The sequence below is a fragment of the Pseudophryne corroboree genome, chromosome 6 (genome assembly GCF_028390025.1).
Source record: "Pseudophryne corroboree isolate aPseCor3 chromosome 6, aPseCor3.hap2, whole genome shotgun sequence".
Taxonomy (NCBI): Eukaryota; Metazoa; Chordata; class Amphibia; order Anura; family Myobatrachidae; genus Pseudophryne; species Pseudophryne corroboree.
The window spans coordinates 633,705,634-633,728,168 of NC_086449.1; the positions used below are offsets into that span (position 1 = coordinate 633,705,634).

At 46.9% G+C, this 22,535-nt stretch overlaps 1 protein-coding gene across 3 annotated transcripts in view; it reads right to left on the reverse strand.

Moving 5' to 3' along the window:
* The window catches only part of ARHGAP26 (Rho GTPase activating protein 26), a 1,013,198-nt gene that overhangs the window by 589,020 nt on the left and 401,643 nt on the right, over window positions 1-22,535 (reverse strand). The window lies entirely within an intron of this gene.

Genomic DNA, 22,535 nt, shown 5'->3' on the forward strand with positions numbered 1-22,535 from the left:
CAAATCCCAGGGAGCTGCAGGAGGAACAAATGGAGGTTGGATATGTACTACTCCTTGGAAAAATGTACGTACATCCTGTAGGTCAGCAATCTTCTGCTGGAACCATACAGTCAACGCTGAGACTTGCACCCTCAAGGAAGCAACTTTCAACCCTTTATCCAATCCTGCCTGCAGGAAATCCAAAATCCTAGCTACTTTAAAAGATCTCGGATTTTAATTTTTTCCAGTACACCAATGAATATAGGCTTGCCATATTCTATGATACACACGAGCCGAAGAAGGCTTTCTTGCTCTAAGCATGGTTTGGATTACTTGTTTCGAAAATCCTTTAGCCTCTAAGATAGAGGTTTCAGCAGCCACGCCGTCAAAGATAGACGGTCCAGATGACTGTGACAAGGACCCTACATTAACAGATCTGGACGTTGAGCGAGCAGTATCGGTGCTTCCACGGACATTCTCAACAGATCTGTGTACCAATGCCTTCTTGGCCAAGCTGGAGCTATTAGAATGATTGCTCCTTTTGCCTGTTTTATCTTTCTCACTACTCTGGGTAACAGAGATATTGTAGGGAACAGATATGCCAGCTGAAACCTCCATTCTACTGACAGTGCGTCTACCAGGACCGCTCCTGGGTCCCTTGTTCTTGATCCGTACCTCGGAACTTTGTTGTTTAGACGAGACGCCATAAGGTCTATCTCCGGTAGACCCCATCTGTTCACCAGTGTCTGAAACACTTCTGGGTGTAGTGCCCATTCGGTTTCCTGAATGGTGTGCCGACTGAGAAAATCCGCTTCCCAATTTAGTACACCCGGGACAAATACTGCTGACAATGCCGGGAGATGGAGTTCTGCCCATTTTAGAATGGGAGTTACTTCCTCCATCAGACTCTTGCTGTGAGTTTCTCCTTGATGATTGAGGTATGCTACTGCCGTCGCATTGTCTGAGCGGATCTGGACTGGTCTTCCTTGTAGATTGTCCTTTGCCTGAACCAGAGCCAAGTAAATGGCTCTTATTTCTAACAGATTTATCGGTAGGCGACTTTCCCTTGCGGTCCATTTTCCTTGGAACCATAGGCTTCCGAGTACCGCCCCCCAGCCTTGCAGGCTGGCATCTGTCGTCAGGACTTTCCACTCTTTTATCCAAAAGGGTCTCCCCTTGTTTAAATGGTCTGTCTGAAGCCACCACGCTAGAGACCTTTTTACATTTACTGGAATCTTTATCATCTGTTTCTTTATCGTTTGATAATTTCCGTTCCATTTGGTCAAAATGAGATGCTGCAACGGTCTGGAGTGGAAGTGCACATATTCCACCATGTCGAACGTTGATACCATCAGACCCAACAGTCGCATTGCTGCATGGACTGACATTGTCTGGGCTTGCAACGCTTCCTGAGCCATGACCTGCACCTTGACTATTTTTTTCTCTGGTAAGAGAACTCTCTGTAAGTCTAAATCCAATATGGCTCCCAAATGAACCATCCGCTGTGACGGATTCAGGGACGACTTCTCCCAATTTATGAGCCACCCGTGTCTCTGTAAACAAACTATCGTCTGTTGGAGATGGCTCAACAGTAAATCTTGCGACTGTGCTAAGATTAACAGGTCGTCTAGGTATGGGAATATTCTTATCCCTTGTTTGCGCAGACAAGCTGCCATAACCACCAAGATCTTGGTAAACACCCTAGGTGCTGTAGCTAGCCCGAAAGGCAGAGCTTGGAACAGGAAGTGTTCCTGGAGGATGGCAAACTTGAGGTAACACTGATGTGACAGTGCTATAGGCACATGTAGGTAAGCATCCCGTATATCCAGAGATACCATGTAGTCTCCCGGTTCCATAGCCAACATTATGGAACGTAACGTCTCATGTGGAACTTCGGGATCCATATGTAGTTGTTCAACATTTTTAGATTTAGAATTGGTCGATATGACCAATTTAGTTTCTGGATCAGAAATAGATTGGAGTAATACCCCTGTCCCTTTTGTGATGGAGGTACTGGGACAATCACACCTGACTGCAGTAATTTTTGGACTGCTTCTTGCAGGGCATTGGCCTTCGACTCTATACGAGACGGGCTGGTGCAAAAAAATCTTTGAGGAGGCTGCCTCCTGAATGGGAACCCATAACCCAGGCATCTGTTGTTGACTGTTGCCATATGTGTGCAAATTGCAGGAGTCGGCCCCCAACCCTGGAATCCTCCAGGCGGAGGCCCGTCTCTTCAGGCTGAGGGTTTCTGTTCAGGTTTGGAAGCTGGCTTCTTGCTAGCCCACTGCTTCCTACCCCTGGATTTAAACTGGGGTTGCTTAGGCTCCTCTTTAGCTTTCGCTTTACTTTGCCAACGAAAAGAGCAAAATTTTAAACCCTTGGGCTTAGGGTTATAAGCAGCCGGAAATCTGACCTTTTTCGATTCAGCCTCTGACTCTAGGATATCCGATAAAGGTTTTCCAAATAATATATTACCCACAAAAGGCAATGCTTCCAATTCTTTCTTGGACTCCGCATCTGCCTTCCAGGTCCGTAGCCAAACTGCTCTTCGAGCGACTACTGCCAGGGCTGAAGCTTTAGAAGCAACAGTGCCTACATCAATAGCTGCTAAATACTAAATACTGGGCAGATTGTCTTAAACGGCAAAAACGATCCTCTTGCTCCCTAGTAGGAGAGGGGATGTCATTCTCCAGTTCCTCTATCCATTCGCCCATTGCCTTTGCTACCCAGGCCGAAGCCATAGCAGGTCTTACCACTGCACCTACAAGAGAAAAAATGTTTTTCAATAGGCTCTCTACCCTTCTGTCTGTGACATCATTCAAAGAGGTAGATGACAGTGGTAAAGCAGATTTATGCACGAGTCGCAGAACATGTGAATCTACTTTTGGAGGAACTTCTCTCTTCGAACAATCCCCAGCAGGAAATGGATAATAAGAATCCCATCTCTTAGGAATCTTATACTTTTTTTTGGGCACTGCCCAAGACTCATCCATCATTTCCGTCAACTCATCTGACGCTGGAAATTCAGCTTTCACTGACTTTGTTCGGTTGAATACAGGTGCTTTTGCTTTTAACGCTGTCTTGGCTGGTTCTTCCAGAGAAAGCACAGCCTTCACTGCATTAATGAGTTCAGCTACATCTTCTGAACTAAAGCTCTGCGACTGATCATCATACGGAGTTGAATCTATTGTTTCCGCATCATCATCCGATGTATCATCTTGTGTAGTCTGCCATACAGACGTATCTGTCTTAGTCTTACCTGCCCCTTGGTTGCTTGTAGAGGCTACTGGAACCAAACCATAGGAAGGGAGCTGCATGTATGGGTTCATAGTGTAACCTAACCTTTGAGGTGGTGCTACCGGAGCTAACCTGTCCGCTATTGAAGACAGAGTCTTTGCGAACATATTCCATGGTGGCTCTACTGGAGGTTGAACTAACTCCTGTTTTTTACTTCGCTGAAAAGCTAAACAGTTTGCACACAAACCCTCATAAGTGACCAATTGATTCATATCAATTACCCCTGACTTACAAGATAAGCATGTAAGGGTTATAGGAGTGCTTGGTAAATTCTCCTCATCACTTTTGCCGCTCATAGACATGGTATTAACCTGTTATCGACTACACACTTTGTGACTGAAACACACCCTATATGTCAGTATATAGAGGTGAGATCAATCTGACCACAGTGCACCTGATTTGAGGGTCAGAACAGGACTGACATTAAACAGAAAAGTCAGCACACATACTAGCAGTCAGTCACATGTTAAAGCATTAGACATTGTCATATGAGAATACAACCTCCATAATAACATATACATAAGTAGGAAAATTGTACTTCTATTTAACTGGTTCTTTTTTCAACATAACATGCAGAAAACACAGTAATATACAGGTCTCATATGCAATAGATACTAAAAATTAACAATGCATACTAAAAAGTAGAAGGAATTTTTAGTACTGTATACTCTGCCTCCAGAGAGCGGGATACAGGGAGACTCACCAAACTTCCATATCCAAGCAAAGACGCTCGTAAGACGCTGAGTGGATTCAGACGCTACTGGTGTACACTGCCGCTCTTGGTACCGTATTTTTCGACCATAAGACGCACTTTTTCTCCCCAAAAATGTGGGGGGAAAAGTACATGCGTCTTATGGTCCGAATAATACATATGCAGAGCAATAAAAACCTTATGGAGCGCTCTCAATGCGCTGGGTGGGAGCGCACTGGGTGGGAGAGGCAACAGTTATCGGGTGCGGGTACTGTCTGCTGCTTTGCCGTCATCTCAGAGCCCGGCATCTGAGAGCGCGGCAGCAGAGCGCCGGCATCACGTGACTCCCCCGCTCCCTCCCCTCACCTCCTCAGATTCCTTCCTCAGAGTAGAGTGCTTTGGGCAGGGTAAACTGACAGGCAATAAAGTGAGTCCCCCCACTCACCTCTTCCTTTCTCAGAGTGGTTAACGCAGGCTGGACGCGGGGAACCTGTGTTTACAGTGTGTGTGTGTGTGTGTGTTTAATGCAGGCTGGATGCGGGGAACCTGTGTTTACAGTGAGAGAGTGTGTGTGTGTGTAAAGATCTACCGCAATTTCAGCAAATGCCAAGGTTTACTCTTAAATATTTGCCATAATAAAGTGACTCTCCCCCCCCCCCCCTCAGTTTATTAAATATTATATTACAGTATTTGGTTCAGAATATTTTTTTTCCCGTTTCCTCCTCTAAAAACTAGGTGCGTCTTATGGTCAGGTGCGTCTTATGGTCCGAAAAATACGGTAACTGATAACGGACACGGACGCTCACCAACGGACACGGACGCTGAGCGACTCCACGTGTATGCAGACGCTAAAGGCCTGCGACTCGGTCTGGGCGGGTTTATATCCAGTGTACACAACCGCAGCGTCTAAGCTGCGACCGAGTACCCTCGTGGTAGCGTCTGAGCCGGAAGTGAGGTCATTCAGTTCATGAAACGAGAGACACGCAGGAACTGGCCATGAACTCGGAGGAGGGGCGGCCAGGAGAGCGTCTGAAACCCCCTGTTGACTTAAACTCCCAGGATCGCGGCGCCTATGATCCTTGGAGCGTAGCGCTGTCACACTCGAGATGTTCGGTGCATCAACACACTGTTTGTAGTCTCCACCAAATCAGTGTAGCTGTGTCCTGACCCCTCTAGTAAGAGGAAGTCCATAGACTCACCGTCTCCCCATGCTCCGGCCACAGCCTGGTTTCGTCTGCTGGACCTGCTAGAACATCCGACACAGACGCCCGTCGAGACAGCACTGTACCGCGGAGGTAAGCGTTGTTGCGACCCGGTGGGGAGTTGTTGGAGCGACTCTTTCTAATATGCGTTTAAGACGCTGTTAAGAGAAGTCGCTCTAAAAAACATTATAGTAAGTCTATAAAAATAAAGTTATGAAAACTTGAGGCTGCTTTCACAGCAGCCCTGCGACCATGCGGCTTCCTGCCGCACCAAGCAAAAAACTGATCTGACTGAGTCAGTGGGCGGGACTATATAGTGGAGGCCCCAATGCATCCTGGGAGGCCAGAAAGCTCGTGACCGTGTTGGTGCCATTTTCGTTGTCGCTCGACAATATCCCAATGTTATCCTGTGGATAATCCTGTGGACCCAGCCAGAGAAATATCCATTAAGTAGAATCATTAAAATAAAAAAAATTATTAACAAAAAGTGTCCAACCCTGGATATCTAATCCAACCTTATAGCAATGCGGAGGCAGAGGCTCTCCCATGGCACAGCAGGCAGAGGTCCTGATTTATGGTGACTCGGCTTACTCTGAGACAAAGGGCAAGGTTCCCTGATCTTCGCCATATATCAGTAATGCCCTAATCTTCAGCCAGACCAGCAGGAGCTTGCAGCCCATGCCATGCCAGTCCTGATACACTGCTCTTCCAGGTCAGACAGGGAGGTGAAGCCACACTTTACCCAGACCTAGAGCCAGTCGCTTTCCAGTCATAAATGAGCACTGGAAACTTGAACAACTAATCAAAAGTAGGTTTGACTGGACAAACAGACATGAGCATGTCCAGCTATCTGCAATATAAACATAATGTAGAACCGTCAGACATTTTTCCAGTACAGTTGAAAAGCACTAGGACTGACACTTTTCACATTTATATCAGATATCACCCTGGTTAAAAAATATATGCATAATAAATGCATTGGTGTAAGACATGCGTCTTCAACCTAAGGCCTTCCTGCTGCTGTGGAACTACACTTCCCAGCATGCCCTGCCTTAGTTTTAGCATGCCTTAATAGCAAAACTGTAGCAGGGCATGCTGGAATGTGTAGGTCCACAGCAGCTGGAGGGCCACAGGTTGAGGACCCATGGTGTAAGACATAGCTGAGCACCTAGGGGAACTATGGCCTGAAAAGAATGATGGTGCAACAAGAACGATTTAGACTGCGCTTAATCTTACTTATGGTAGCAGCTTTTGGGAAAATTTAGGGGTACTCCCTCCCTTAAATTTTGTTCCATCTATAAAAAAGGGTGTGTTTCCCAGCGCTGAAAATAAGAATTTACTTACCGATAATTCTATTTCTCGGAGTCCGTAGTGGATGCTGGGGTTCCTGAAAGGACCATGGGGAATAGCGGCTCCGCAGGAGACAGGGCACAAAAAGTAAAGCTTTCCGATCAGGTGGTGTGCACTGGCTCCTCCCCCTATGACCCTCCTCCAAGCCTCAGTTAGGTACTGTGCCCGGACGAGCGTACACAATAAGGGAGGAATTTTGAATCCCGGGTAAGACTCATACCAGCCACACCAATCACACCGTACAACTTGTGATCAAACCCAGTTAACAGTATGATAACAGAGGAGCCTCTGAAAGATGGCTTCCTAAACAATAACCCGAATTAGTTAACAATAACTATGTACAATTATTGCAGATAATCCGCACTTGGGATGGGCGCCCAGCATCCACTACGGACTCCGAGAAATAGAATTATCGGTAAGTAAATTCTTATTTTCTCTATCGTCCTAGTGGATGCTGGGGTTCCTGAAAGGACCATGGGGATTATACCAAAGCTCCCAAACGGGCGGGAGAGTGCGGATGACTCTGTAGCACCGAATGAGAGAACTCCAGGTCCTCCTTAGCCAGAGTATCAAATTTGTAAAATTTTACAAACGTGTTCTCCCCTGACCACGTAGCTGCTCGGCAAAGTTGTAATGCCGAGACCCCTCGGGCAGCCGCCCAAGATGAGCCCACCTTCCTTGTGGAGTGGGCCTTTACAGATTTAGGCTGTGGCAGGCCTGCCACAGAATGTGCAAGTTCGATTGTGCTACAGATCCAACGAGCAATCGTCTGCTTAGACGCAGGAGCACCCATCTTGTTGGGTGCATACAATATAAACAACGAGTCAGATTTTCTGACTCCAGCTGTCCTTGCAATATATATTTTTAATGCTCTGACAACGTCCAGTAACTTGGAGTCCTCCAAGTCACTTGTAGCCGCAGGCACTACAATAGGCTGGTTCAGATGAAATGCTGACACCACCTTAGGGAGAAAATGCGGACGAGTCCGCAGTTCTGCCCTGTCCGAATGGAAAATCAGATATGGGCTTTTGTAAGATAAAGCTGCCAGTTCTGACACTCTCCTGGCCGAAGCCAGGGCTAGTAACATGGTCACTTTCCATGTGAGATATTTTAAATCCACCTTTTTTAGTGGTTCAAACCAATGAGATTTTAGAAATTCCAAAACCACATTGAGATCCCACGGTGCCACTGGAGGCACCACAGGAGGCTGTATATGCAGCACTCCCTTAACAAAAGTCTGGACTTCAGGAACTGAAGCCAATTCTTTTTGAAAGAAAATCGACAGGGCCGAAATTTGAACCTTAATAGATCCCAATTTGAGACCCATAGACAATCCTGATTGCAGGTAATGTAGGAATCGACCCAGTTGAAATTCCTCCGTCGGAGCACTCCGATCCTCGCACCACGCAACATATCTTCGCCAAATGCGGTGATAGTGTTGCACGGTTACTTCCTTCCTTGCTTTAATCAAAGTAGGAATGACTTCTTCCGGCATGCCTTTTTCCTTTAGGATCCGGCGTTCAACCGCCATGCCGTCAAACGCAGCCGCGGTAAGTCTTGAAACAGACAGGGACCCTGCTGAAGCAAGTCCCTCCTTAGAGGTAGAGGCCACGGATCTTCCGTGATCATCTCTTGAAGTTCCGGGTACCAAGTCCTTCTTGGCCAATCCGGAACCACTAGTATCGTTCTTACGCCTCTTTGCCGTATAATTCTCAATACTTTTGGTATGAGAGGCAGAGGAGGAAACACATACACCGACTGGTACACCCAAGGCGTTACCAGCGCGTCCACAGCTATTGCCTGCGGATCTCTTGACCTGGCGCAATACCTGTCCAGTTTTTTGTTGAGGCGAGACGCCATCATGTCCACCATTGGTCTTTCCCAACGGGTTACCAGCATGTGGAAGACTTCCGGATGAAGTCCCCACTCTCCCGGGTGAAGGTCGTGTCTGCTGAGGAAGTCTGCTTCCCAGTTGTCCACTCCCGGGATGAACACTGCTGACAGTGCTATCACATGATTCTCTGCCCAGCGAAGAATCCTTGCAGCTTCTGCCATTGCACTCCTGCTTCTTGTGCCGCCCTGTCTGTTTACATGGGCGACTGCCGTGATGTTGTCCGACTGGATCAACACCGGTTTTCCTTGAAGCAGAGGTTCTGCCTGGCTTAGAGCATTGTAGATTGCTCTTAGTTCCAGAATGTTTATGTGAAGAGACGTTTCCAGGCTCGTCCACACTCCCTGGAAGTTTCTTCCTTGTGTGACTGCTCCCCAGCCTCTCAGGCTGGCGTCCGTGGTCACCAGGATCCAATCCTGTATGCCGAAACTGCGGCCCTCCAATAGATGAGCACTCTGCAACCACCACAGAAGAGATACCCTTGTCCTTGGAGACAGGGTTATCCGCTAGTGCATCTGAAGATGCGACCCTGACCATTTGTCCAACAGATCCCTCTGGAAAATTCGTGCATGGAATCTGCCGAATGGAATTGCTTCGTAAGAAGCCACCATTTTTCCCAGGACTCTTGTGCATTGATGTACAGACACCTTTCCTGGTTTTAGGAGGTTCCTGACAAGCTCGGATAACTCCTTGGCTTTTTCCTCCGGGAGAAAAACCTTTTTCTGAACCGTGTCCAGAATCATCCCTAGGAACAGCAGACGAGATGTCGGCATTAACTAGGATTTTGGAATATTCAAAATCCAGCCGTGCTGTTTTAGCACTTCTTGAGACAGTGCTAATCCCCTCTCTAGCTGTTCTCTGGACCTTGCCCTTATTAGGAGATCGTCCAAGTATGGGATAATTAATACGCCTTTTCTTCGAAGAAGAATCATCATCTCGGCCATTACCTTTGTAAAGACCCGAGGTGCCGTGGACAATCCGAACGGCAGCGTCTGAAACTGATAGTGACAGTTTTGTACAACGAACCTGAGGTACCCCTGGTGTGAGGGGTAAATTGGAACGTGGAGGTACGCATCCTTGATGTCCAAGGACACCATAAAGTCCCCTTCTTCCAGGTTCGCTATCACTGCTCTGAGTGACTCCATTTTGAACTTGAACTTCTTTATGTACAGGTTCAAGGACTTCAGATTTAGAATAGGTCTTACCGAGCCGTCCGGCTTCGGTACCACAAATAGAGTGGAATAATACCCCTTTCCCTGTTGTAGAAGAGGTACCTTGACTATCACCTGCTGAGAGTACAGCTTGTGAATGGCTTCCAAAACCGTCTCCCTTTCTGAGGGGGACGTTGGTAAAGCAGACTTCAGGAAACGGCGAGGCGGATCTGTCTCTAGTTCCAACCTGTACCCCTGAGATATTATCTGCAGGATCCAGGGATCTACCTGCGAGTGAGCCCACTGCGCGCTGAAATTCTTGAGACGACCGCCCACCGCCCCCGAGTCCGCTTGAGAAGCCCCAGCGTCATGCTGAGGCTTTTGTAGAAGCGGGGGAGGGCTTCTGTTCCTGGGAAGGAGCTGCCTGTTGGTGTCTCTTCCCCCTTCCTCTGCCTCGTGGCAGATATGAATATCCCTTTGCTCTCTTGTTTTTAAAGGAACGAAAGGGCTGCGGTTGAAAAGTCGGTGTCTTTTTCTGTTGGGGAGTAGCTTGAGGTAAAAAGGTGGATTTCCCGGCTGTAGCCGTGGCCACCAAATCTGATAGACCGACTCCAAATAACTCCTCCCCTTTATACGGCAAAACTTCCATATGCCGTTTTGAGTCCGCATCGCCTGACCACTGTCGCGTCCATAAACTTCTTCTGGCCGAAATGGACATAGCACTTACCCGTGATGCCAGTGTGCAGATATCCCTCTGTGCATCACGCATATAAAGAAATGCATCCTTTATTTGCTCTAAAGACAGTAAAACATTGTCCCTATCCAGGGTATCAATATTTTCAATCAGGGACTCTGACCAAGCTACTCCAGCACTGCACATCCAGGCTGTCGCTATAGCTGGTCGTAGTATAACACCTGTATGTGTGTATATACTTTTTTGGATATTTTCCATCCTCCTATCTGCTGGATCTTTAAGTGCGGCCGTCTCAGGAGAGGGTAACGCCACTTGTTTAGATAAGCGTGTGAGCGCCTTGTCCACCCTAGGAGGTGTTTCCCAGCGCGCCCTAACCTCTGACGGGAAAGGGTATAAAGCTAATAACTTCTTTGAAATTAGCATCTTTTTATCGGGGGCAACCCACGCTTCATCACATACATCATTTAGTTCTTCTGATTCAGGAAAAACTATAGGTAGTTTTTTCACACCCCACATAATACCCTGTTTAGTGGTACCTGTAGTATCAGCTAAATGTAACGCCTCCTTCATTGCCAAAATCATATAACGTGTGGCCCTACTGGAAAATACGGTTGATTCGTCACCGTCGCCACTGGAATCAGTGCCTGTGTCTGGGTCTGTGTCGACCGACTGAGGCAAAGGGCGTTTTACAGCCCCTGACGGTGTTTGAGGCGCCTGGACAGGCACTAACTGATTGTCCGGCCGTCTCATGTCGTCAAACGACTGCTTTAGCGTGTTGACACTATCCCGTAATTCCATAAATAAAGGCATCCATTCTGGTGTCGACCCCCTAGGAGGTGACATCCCCATATTTGGCAATTGCTCCGCCTCCACACCAATATCGTCCTCATACATGTCGACACACACGTACCGACACACAGCAGACACACAGGGAATGCTCTTAACGAAGACAGGACCCCACTAGCCCTTTGGGGAGACAGAGGGAGAGTTTGCCAGCACACACCAAAAGCGCTATATATGACAGGGATAGCCTTATAATAAGTGCTCCCTGTATAGCTGCTTTTATAATATAATTTTTTGCCACTATTTTGCCCCCCCTCTCTTGTTTTACCCTGTTTCTGTAGTGCAGTGCAGGGGAGAGACCTGGGAGCCGTCCTGACCAGCGGAGCTGTGTAAGGAAAATGGCGCTGTGTGCTGAGGAGATAGGCCCCGCCCCTTTTCCGGCGGGCTCGTCTCCCGCTCTTTAGTGTATTCTGGCAGGGGTTAAATATCTCCATATAGCCCCCGGAGGCTATATGTGAGGTATTTTTTAGCCAAATAGGTTTTCATTTGCCTCCCAGGGCGCTCCCCTCCCAGCGCCCTGCACCCTCAGTGACTGCCGTGTGAAGTGTGCCGAGAGGAAAATGGCGCACAGCTGCAGTGCTGTGCGCTACCTTTAGAAGACTGAGGAGTCTTCTGCCGCCGATTCTGGACCTCTTCATGTTTCAGCATCTGCAAGGGGGCCGGCGGCGAGGCTCCGGTGACCATCCAGGCTGTACCTGTGATCGTCCCTCTGGAGCTGATGTCCAGTAGCCAAGAAGCCAATCCATCCTGCACGCAGGTGAGTTCACTTCTTCTCCCCTAAGTCCCTCGTTGCAGTGATCCTGTTGCCAGCAGGACTCACTGTAAAATAAAAAACCTAAGCTAAACTTTCTCTAAGCAGCTCTTTAGGAGAGCCACCTAGATTGCACCCTTCTCGGCCGGGCACAAAAATCTAACCGAGGCTTGGAGGAGGGTCATAGGGGGAGGAGCCAGTGCACACCACCTGATCGGAAAGCTTTACTTTTTGTGCCCTGTCTCCTGCGGAGCCGCTATTCCCCATGGTCCTTTCAGGAACCCCAGCATCCACTAGGACGATAGAGAAAACATGATGATCCTAGTCCACAATTTGAAACAACCCCATGTGACTTTGCTGCGGCTCGTTTCTGAAATACTGCATCAGCTGAGATACTGGACAGCAATGCAGAGTTCATCCATCTTCTCTGTTCCTCCTTTGGATATCCCCAGTCTTCTTAGTAGGAACAGCTGCTGCTCCAACTTACACAAATGTGGTAACAAATGCAATTTATTTGTCCATCAGCAAGCATAATGCCAAAGAAACATACAAGGCACAAAGTTGCTCCACTTTAGCAGATTAATAGTACCCAGAGGGGAATTTTAGGACTTTGAACCTGTATGCAAGAATAGTGCTGGGAACCCTCTTATACTGTAAGTGACGTGGAGGATGAGGAGAGGAACATGGGTGACAATTGTTCCCCCACTTTTTCTCCTTGTCTCATGTCTCCCATGCCGTACAAAAGGTTCCTACCTGCTGCTGTGTCGCTGACATGCAGCTCTGGCCCTCAGAGCAGCTTCTACACAGTTGCTATAGGTGGGCAGTGACTCTAAGCAGTGAGCTAGTAACCCCCATGATTATGTGAGAAGAAGGTGGAGCAGCAGTGTGAAATGTGTAGTGCAGTACAGCACTATCACCCCACCTTCACAGACTGGGTGAGCAGCATGAGCCAGGACATAGATAGCTAGGCCTACCTCCAATCAGAAAGAAGTCCAGACTCTGCAAGACATTTACAAAAAACTCTGGATCACGCCATCAGAATCGGGATGGATGGCGGATTGAGAAGCTCCCATGCCTTTCTTGCAACTTTGACTGCTGCAGCTGGTGTCTTAAGCTCTGTTAATGCTTAGCTGGATCACAATATATCAGGGTAATTTGAAAGAGAAATAGGAATGCTACATCTCGTGGATTCAGCCTGCTTGAAATAAAAGTCTGCAAGAGTCATCATCCAGTAAAGTGTACTTATAACTACTCTACAGCTGTGCATCTGCTCAGACTTAAAGACTTAACACCTTCATGAATTAGGATCATTAAAATAGACAGACAAGAGAGTGTTAACACACAGTCAATCTCCCCACAGGCAATTACAATAAGTTCATGCACATAGTCTACCATGTTGTCCATTTTCTTCAGCTACAACCAACACAAACATGCAGAATTATGGACAATTATAAGGCTGGCAGGCTTGGTAGCAGCCCACATGTTTAGGTCAGACATTGTAAAGTGGGTGGGATTTGTACAATCATTCGTAGATGTTCTTAATCAGCGGTTCTCAACCCTAGTCCTCCAGTACCACCAACAGGTCATGTTTTGTGGATTTATTTAATCATGCCAGATTAAATTTTCCCTTTTGTTTCCACAGTCAAAAATCCACAAAACATGACCTGTTGGCGGCACTTGAGAATTTAAATTGAGAAGCCCTGTTCTAAATGGTTGGGTAAGAATGGTGAATCCTGCTGCTGCATGTTTGGATCAATGTTCAGTCCAGAAAAGCAACGGTGTCATTTTAGTAGAAGCAAAAAGTAAACTACAGTATTTTTGGATGAACTGAACTGATAATGCTGGTTTTAAATGTCTAATGAACTGATTATGATGGACCAATTAACAATACAGAAGTGTGCTACTTATTTACTGTCCATGCGACTGGAAGGGATTATTTATGAGGTTGTGACATTGAATAGGAATGGTCACCAAATTAACTGGAAAAAGATGTACAAACCTGTTCTTTTGTATTCGAGTGAAAGCGGTGATGTGTATATGATGTACCAATACTACAGTAGTACAATACAATGGGAGGCATGAGTGCACTGTATCCTCACTGAGTAATAGCCCTGGTGTGGCAAGTATAGTCATGTAGTGCGGCAATGGGATTTCACTTTGCAAGGCAATATCATACAAGTGGAATAAAGGGGTGTGGGAGAGGGTACATTGTGGAAGGGGGCACTGCCATTTCCCTTACATGCAAACACTACAATTTTGCCCTCTAGCTCTGAGCTGGTGGAGAGAGAGTCTGGTTCCATACTGTGTGTGTGTTGCACCCTACATTTGCACTTCATTTAGTATATTTCTAGTCTTCGGCAAGCAGTGGAAATGTGATAAAAACAGACCGGCTCAATGCCCCATCATACTTTGTATTACCTTAAACTGTTATAACCCTTTAAGCCATAAATGAGCCTAAACTAGGCAGCAGTGTGAGGAAGTACCAGAAAATGAATGCAATGAAAGGAGTGCTTCTAGAGCAGTAGGAGATTGATTTGCACTCACATTATTACACAGCATGCATCTTCCGGGTTTTCCACAGGATTGCGAACAGCTCTGGCTAGACTTAGCGCACAGGTACAAAACCACTGCAGTGTGTAAATGTAAAGTGGTACTTATGTCTCCACTGACAGTAATTCTTAATAGAAGACTTACAACAACAACAACAACAACAACAACAACAACAACAAAAAAATAGGAGAACTGGTTGGGAAACACTGCACGGTAATGAGTGCTCGCTGTGCTTTCAGTCTGCACATTCTCCCTACTTACTGTGAAACTTTAATAAAGACAGAAACTGCTCCGTGCCATGCTCTGCCAGGTATTTTGATGAACTCTGTCCTGGTCCTGAACATAGCCAATCCAGAAAAATGCAAATGATGCAATGATTCCGGGCAAGTTAATGAGACATCGCTCTATAAAACATTACCACCTTTCTAGTAAAAAAAACTCCAGACTACTTTACAAGATTGTTATTCATCCAAGTTAAACAATAAGCAAGTTGTATTTACAAGTGGAAAGGAAAAAAATTGGTGTGTGATAAAGACTGGAAACGAGCGATTTAGTGTCGCCAAAGAATCCTTAAGTAAACTCTAGCGTGCTGAAGAGAACACAGGTCTGTAAGTGTGCAATTATCAATCTATGGCCAAAAAATTGTGTGCAAAAAAAAAAAAGAAAACCATGCACCCAGTAGAGCAGCATTAATGAGTTGGGAGACATATCACTTTCCTTATAGGAAAAATCTAGAGCATACATAAACAGCTGAAGCACCACCCATGTTTTCATAGCAATTTGAAATGAAAGGGATACAGAAGGAAAGTTATAGAATTACCAGATGTGCACTTAGACTTGTATAATATTTATGTAATATCGTGCACATACATAATACGCACAGAGACACTACAGGAAAATCTCCAATAATGTGGTTTGCTCTTGAGCCTCTGTTAATGTGGTATATATGCTACTAGCCAGAAAACGCCCCACTGGAGTCCTCTATAGATGACAAAGGGGCTGATTCTGAGCTGGGACAAAAGCTAGAAAGAGCAAGTACTGCAACTGTCCAACTGGGCAAAACATGCAGGTGGGGCAGATGTAACACGTGCATAGAGATTTAGACACTCCTATCTGCACAGGTGAGTGTCCAAAACGCAAACCTAAATTGCAGTGTAAAAATAAAGCTGCCCATTATGTGTGGGCAACATGCAGAAGCAGACAGTATTTGCCCTGCATGCAAAAATAAGAATTTACTTACCGATAATTCTATTTCTCGGAGTCCGTAGTGGATGCTGGGGTTCCTGAAAGGACCATGGGGGGATAGCGGCTCCGCAGGAGACAGGGCACAAAAAAGTAAAGCTTTACTAGGTCAGGTGGTGTGCACTGGCTCCTCCCCCTATGACCCTCCTCCAGACTCCAGTTAGGTACTGTGCCCGGACGAGCATACACAATAAGGGAGGCATTTTGAATCCCGGGTAAGACTCATACCAGCCACACCAATCACACCGTACAACTTGTGATCTAAACCCAGTTAACAGTATGACAACAGAAAGGGCCTCTTAAAGATGGCTCCTTAACAATAACCCGAATTAGTTAACAATAACTATGTACAAGTATTGCAGATAATCCGCACTTGGGATGGGCGCCCAGCATCCACTACGGACTCCGAGAAATAGAATTATCGGTAAGTAAATTCTTATTTTCTCTATCGTCCTAAGTGGATGCTGGGGTTCCTGAAAGGACCATGGGGATTATACCAAAGCTCCCAAACGGGCGGGAGAGTGCGGATGACTCTGCAGCACCGAATGAGAGAACTCCAGGTCCTCCTTTGCCAGGGTATCAAATTTGTAAAATTTTACAAACGTGTTCTCCCCCGACCACGTAGCTGCTCGGCAGAGTTGTAATGCCGAGACCCCTCGGGCAGCCGCCCAAGATGAGCCCACCTTCCTTGTGGAGTGGGCTTTTACAGTTTTAGGCTGTGGCAGGCCTGCCACAGAATGTGCAAGTTGAATTGTGTTACAAATCCAACGAGCAATCGACTGCTTAGAAGCAGGTGCGCCCAACTTGTTGGGTGCATACAATATAAACAGCGAGTCAGATTTTCTGACTCCAGCCGTCCTTGCAATGTATATTTTTAAGGCTCTGACAACGTCCAACAACTTGGAGTCCTCCAAGTCGCTAGTGGCCGCAGGCACCACAATAGGTTGGTTCAGATGAAATGCTGATACCACTTTAGGGAGAAAATGCGGACGAGTCCGCAGTTCTGCCCTATCCGAATGGAAGATTAGATAAGGACTTTTATAAGATAAAGCCGCCAATTCAGATACTCTCCTGGCAGAGGCCAGGGCTAGTAACATAGTCACTTTCAATGTGAGATATTTCAAATCCACCTTTTTCAATGGTTCAAACCAATGGGATTTGAGGAAATCTAAAACTACATTTAGATCCCACGGTGCCACCGGAGGCACCACAGGAGGCTGTATATGCAGTACTCCCTTGACAAAAGTCTGGACCTCAGGGACAGAGGCCAATTCTTTTTGGAAGAATATTGACAGGGCCGAAATTTGAACCTTAATGGATCCCAATTTGAGACCCATAGATAATCCTGATTGCAGGAAATGTAGGAAACGACCCAGTTGGAATTCCTCCGTCGGAACCCTCCGATCCTCGCACCACGCTACATATTTTCGCCAAATGCGGTGATAATGTTTCACGGTGACTTCCTTCCGTGCCTTAATCAAGGTAGGAATGACTTCTTCTGGAATGCCTTTCCCTTTTAGGATCTGGCGTTCAACCGCCATGCCGTCAAACGCAGCCGCGGTAAGTCTTGAAAAAGACAGGGACCCTGCTGTAGCAGGTCCCTTCTCAGAGGTAGAGGCCACGGTTCGTCCGTGAGCATCTCTTGAAGTTCCGGATACCAAGTCCTTCTCGGCCAATCCGGAACCACTAGTATTGTTCTTACTCTTCTTTGCCGTATGATCTTCAATACCTTTGGTATGAGCGGCAGAGGAGGAAACACATACACTGACTGGTACACCCAAGGAGTTACCAGTGCGTCCACAGCTATTGCCTGTGGATCTCTTGACCTGGCGCAATATTTGTCCAGTTTCTTGTTGAGGCGAGACGCCATCATGTCTACAATTGGTCTTTCCCAACGGTCTATTAACATGTTGAAGACTTCTGGATGTAGACCCCACTCTCCCGGATGAAGATCGTGTCTGCTGAGGAAGTCTGCTTCCCAGTTGTCCACGCCCGGGATGAACACTGCTGACAGTGCTATCACGTGATTCTCCGCCCAGCGAAGAATCTTGACAGCTTCTGCCATTGCACTCCTGCTTCTTGTGCCGCCCTGCCTGTTTACATGGGCGACCGCCGTGATGTTGTCCGACTGAATCAACACCGGCTTTCCTTGCAGGAGAAGTTCCGCCTGGCTTAGAGCATTGTAGATTGCTCTTAGTTCCAGAATGTTTATGTGAAGAGACTTTTCCAGACTCGTCCATACTCCCTGGAAGTTTCTTCCTTGTGTGACTGCTCCCCAGCCTCTCAGGCTGGCGTCCGTGGTCACCAGGATCCAATCCTGAATGCCGAATCTGCGGCCTTCTAATAGGTGAGCCTTCTGCAACCACCACAGAAGTGACACCCTTGTCTTTGGTGACAGGGTTATTCGCAGGTGCATCTGCAGATGCGACCCTGACCATTTGTCCAACAGATCCCTTTGGAATATTCTTGCCTGGAATCTGCCGAATGGAATTGCTTCGTAAGAAGCCACCATTTTTCCCAGGACTCTTGTGCATTGATGTACTGACACTTTTCCTGGTTTTAGGAGGTTCCTGACCAGATCGGATAACTCCTTGGCTTTTTCCTCTGGAAGGAAAACCTTTTTCTGAACCGTGTCCAGAATCATTCCTAGGAACAGCAGACGAGTTGTCGGGATTAAATGGGATTTTGGAATATTCAGAATCCACCCGTGTTGTCTTAGCACCTCTTGAGATAGTGCTAAAGCTGTCTCCAGCTGTTCTCTGGACCTTGCCCTTATTAGGAGATCGTCCAAGTATGGGATAACTAATACGCCTTTTCTTCGAAGAAGAATCATCATCTCGGCCATTACCTTGGTAAAGACCCTAGGCGCCGTGGACAATCCGAACGGCAGCGTCTGAAACTGATAGTGACAGTTTTTGAACAATGAACCTGAGGTACCCCTGGTGTGCGGGGTAAATCGGAACGTGTAGATACGCATCCTTGATGTCCAAGGATACCATAAAGTCCCCTTCTTCCAGGTTCGCTATCACTGCTCTGAGTGACTCCATCTTGAACTTGAACTTTTTTATGTAGAGGTTCAAGGACTTCAGATTTAGAATAGGCCTTACCGAGCCATCCGGCTTCGGTACCACAAATAGAGTGGAATAATACCCCTTTCCTTGTTGTAATAGGGGTACTTTGACTATCACCTGCTGAGCGTACAGCTTGTGAATGGCTTCCAACACCCTCTCCCTTTCGGAAGAGACGGTTGGTAAGGCAGACTTCAGGAAACGATGAGGAGGATCCGTCTCTAATTCCAACCTGTACCCCTGAGATATTATCTGCAGGATCCAGGGGTCTACCTGCGAGTGAGCCCACTGCGCGCTGTAATTTTTGAGACGGCCCCCCACTGTCCCCGAGTCCGCTTGAGAGGCCCCAGCGTCATGCTGAGGTTTTTGCAGGAGCCGGGGAGGGCTTCTGTTCCTGGGAAGGAGCTGCCTGTTGGTGTCTCTTCCCTCTTCCTCTGCCTCGTGGCAGGTACGACAAGCCCTTTGCTCTCTTATTTTTGTAGGAGCGAAAAGGCTGCGGTTGAAAGGTCGGTGCCTTTCTCTGTTGGGGAGTGACTTGAGGTAAAAAAGTGGATTTCCCGGCAGTAGCCGTGGCCACCAAGTCTGATAGACCAACTCCAAATAACTCCTCCCCTTTATACGGCAAAACCTCCATGTGACGTTTTGAATCCGCATCGCCTGTCCACTGTCGTGTCCATAAGGCTCTTCTGGCTGAAATGGACATAGCACTCACCCGAGATGCCAGTGTGCAAATATCCCTCTGTGCATCACGCATATAGATAAATGCATCCTTTATTTGTTCTAACGACAGTAAAACATTGTCCCTATCTAGGGTATCAATATTTTCAATCAGGGATTCTGACCAAACTACTCCAGCACTGCACATCCAGGCAGTTGCTATAGCTGGTCGTAGTATAACACCTGCATGTGTGTATATATTCTTTTGAATAACTTCCATCTTTCTATCTGATGGATCCTTAAGTGCGGCCGTCTCAGGAGAGGGTAACGCCACTTGTTTGGATAAGCGTGTGAGCGCCTTGTCCACCTTAGGGGGTGTTTCCCAGCGCGCCCTAACCTCTGGCGGGAAAGGGTATAATGCCAATAACTTTTTTGAAATTATCAACTTTTTATCAGGAGCAACCCACGCTTCATCACACACGTCATTTAATTCTTCTGATTCAGGAAAAACTGTTTGTAGTTTTTTCACACCATACATAATACCCTGTTTTACGGTATCTGTAGTATCAGCTAAATGTAACGTCTCCTTCATTGCCAAAATCATATAACGTGTGGCCCTACTGGAAAATACGTTTGAATTTCTACCGTCGTCACTGGAATCAGTGCCCGTGTCTGGGTCTGTGTCGACCGACTGAGGCAAAGGGCGTTTTACAGCCCCTGACGGTGTTTGAGGCGCCTGGACAGGCATTAATTGATTGTCCGGCCGCCTCATGTCCTCAACTGACTGTTTAAGGGAAGATAAACCATCACGTAATTCCACAAATAAAGGCATCCATTCTGGTGTCGACCCCCTGGGGGGTGACATCTGCATATTTGGCAATTGCTCCGCCTCCACACCAATATCGTCCTCATACATGTCGACACCACGTACCGACACACACCGCAAACTCACAGGGAATGCTCTAATGAAGACAGGACCCACTAGCCCTTTTGGGGAGACAGAGGGAGAGTCTGCCAGCACACACCACAAAGCGCTATATATACAAGGGATATCCTTATATTAAGTGCTCCCTTATAGCTGCTTTAATATATATATATATATAGCCATTAATGTGCCCCCCCTCTCTGTTTTACCCTGTTTCTGTAGTGCAGTGCAGGGGAGAGACCTGGGAGCCGTTCTGACCAGCGGAGCTGTGACAGAAAATGGCGCCGTGTGCTGAGGAGATAGGCCCCGCCCCTTTTTCGGCGGGTTCTTCTCCCGCTATTTTTCCAGTCAGGCAGGGGTTAAATATCTCCATATAGCCCCTATGGGCTATATGTGAGGTATTTTTAGCCTTGTATAAGGTTTATATTTGCCTCTCAGAGCGCCCCCCCCCAGCGCTCTGCACCCTCAGTGACTGCCCAGTGAAGTGTGCTGAGAGGAAAATGGCGCACAGCTGCAGTGCTGTGCGCTACCTTATGAAGACTGAGGAGTCTTCAGCCGCCGGTTTCCGGACCTCTTCACGCTTCAGCATCTGCAAGGGGGTCGGCGGCGCGGCTCCGGGACCGGACTCCACGGCTGGGCCTGTGTTCGATCCCTCTGGAGCTAATGGTGTCCAGTAGCCAAGCAGCAAATCCACTCTGCATGCAGGTGAGTTTACTACTTTCCCCCTAAGTCCCACGTTGCAGTGATCCTGTTGCCAGCAGGACTCACTGTAAAGAAAAAAACCTAAACTAAACTTTCTCTAAGCAGCTCTTTAGGAGAGCCACCTAGATTGCACCCTTCTCGTTCGGGCACAAAATCTAACTGGAGTCTGGAGGAGGGTCATAGGGGGAGGAGCCAGTGCACACCACCTGACCTAGTAAAGCTTTACTTTTTTGTGCCCTGTCTCCTGCGGAGCCGCTATCCCCCCATGGTCCTTTCAGGAACCCCAGCATCCACTTAGGACGATAGAGAAATAATGTATCTGTTCTGCTTGTATTGCAACATGGATTGTTGAGGAACAGCTACTTGCTTTCCTCCCAGCTCCCTCAAAATGTAAAATTCACAGAGGCAAAAAGAAAGAATAGGACACCAAGGAGCAAAGACGCTCACAGTATGCATCTGAGACATGTATGAGAGATCATCAGCCATAATGTGCCTGGCTGCATTCAGGTTAATCCCCAAATGCTGCCTGCATTATGTAAAGCTGGGTGTTCCAATACCAAAGTATATCATGCTGCATCACTAATTACTATATGTAACTCCTCAAAGTCCAGATTCCCAGTGTTAAGCATAACCTGTAAGGAAAGAGAAGCGCTCCTGTAAACAAAAAGTATGGGGAAAATATATAGGCCATGGTCTGACCAGGGCTATTCCAATTTAGAAATGATGGGAAATAAATTGGTTATGGTCTATGGGCTCGACTCAGATGGACGGAATGCCCATGTCAGTGCCTGGATACTTGTTCATAACGTTCAAATGACAGCTGCTGTCACTGGGGAGAACAAGAACGGTAGGAGACAGCAACAGCAATGACAGCTGAACCTGCTGGACAGCAATGAAGCTGAATGGAGATCCAGTAGATCTTCTATATAACCCTGTCTTGGTGTCATGACTGCTCCAAACTACCAAGTCATCTCCTAATGTTTCACAGATTGGTAACAGCTGGTGAGAAGTGTATTATGTGGGAGGTAGGCACAGAGCCGGAGCAGCCATCACTAACCTTTAGCCGCATGCCACACAATATGTAGACATCTTCCAATGCTTGCTCTGTGGCAACTACAAAGTTCTTGTTGCAGCAAATAGATGAAAAACCATAAAAGGATGGATGACAGAATGGCGTGATGCTCATTTGACGCATGTTTGCAGTCAGACAGGTTTATACTGAAACCAGCAACGCAGCGATGAAAAGCAAGTACAGCAACAGTTCAATAATATAAAAGGAAAAGCATGTTTTCTCATAAATGGTTACCATACAAGCTGAAAATCCTCTACACCCAGTACTTTACAAGCATTTCTAAGTGCTTCCACGTGTAAAAACCATTCCAGCTACGAGAAACGCAGGCAACATTTCATGGTGAAGGAAATGGGGAAAATAAAGTAAAAAATGTACAGTATAAAGAAAATTTAGATTCCACTGATCGGTAGCCTCAGGGTAATAGGCTTGTTGGTACCAAGTGAATGGTACAATACATTGTTTATTTG